The sequence below is a fragment of the Orycteropus afer genome, unplaced genomic scaffold, assembly GCF_000298275.1.
Source record: "Orycteropus afer afer isolate SDZICR_OR568_19922 unplaced genomic scaffold, OryAfe1.0 scaffold00101, whole genome shotgun sequence".
In the NCBI taxonomy this organism is placed as follows: Eukaryota; Metazoa; Chordata; class Mammalia; order Tubulidentata; family Orycteropodidae; genus Orycteropus; species Orycteropus afer.
In genome coordinates this window covers 7,514,291-7,514,806 of record NW_006921688.1, presented here as the reverse complement: position 1 = coordinate 7,514,806, position 516 = coordinate 7,514,291, and positions in this window count along the sequence as shown.

The window sequence follows — 516 nt, the reverse complement described above, 5'->3', positions numbered from 1 at the left end:
TTCAAATGTAAACCAAGTGCACTACCCAGAGACCTTCCATCATCCTAACTCATGTTCTTATTTGGAATTGGAAAAAGAAAAAGAAAAAGAAAAATTAAAGGTCACCCCAAAACTGGACATGCCCCCCTCTAACTTTTTCACACTCAAAGCTGGCTTCTACACAAACCTGCATTAACCTTTCTCACAACAAAAAAACACTGTGGGCCTTTGTGTCCATCACAGAAAACCTGAATAGCTCCTACTAGACCATCCCATCAACCCAACTCCTCATTTCTCCCCTATACCAAATTCCTTTTCCAAACAAGATTGTCCATGGCCTGTCTCCTGAACAAAACTTATTTCTCACTACATCTATGTAAGCAATAATTTGCTACTGTTTTTCCAGTAATTTATAGCCACCCAGCACGGCTCCCTTGTTACCCTCCCGAGAGGGACTGGGTCTCCGGGAGCAAGGTAAGCACGGGTGGGCTGGTGCTTACTCACTGACCTGCACTGAACACTTTCCCTTGTTACCCT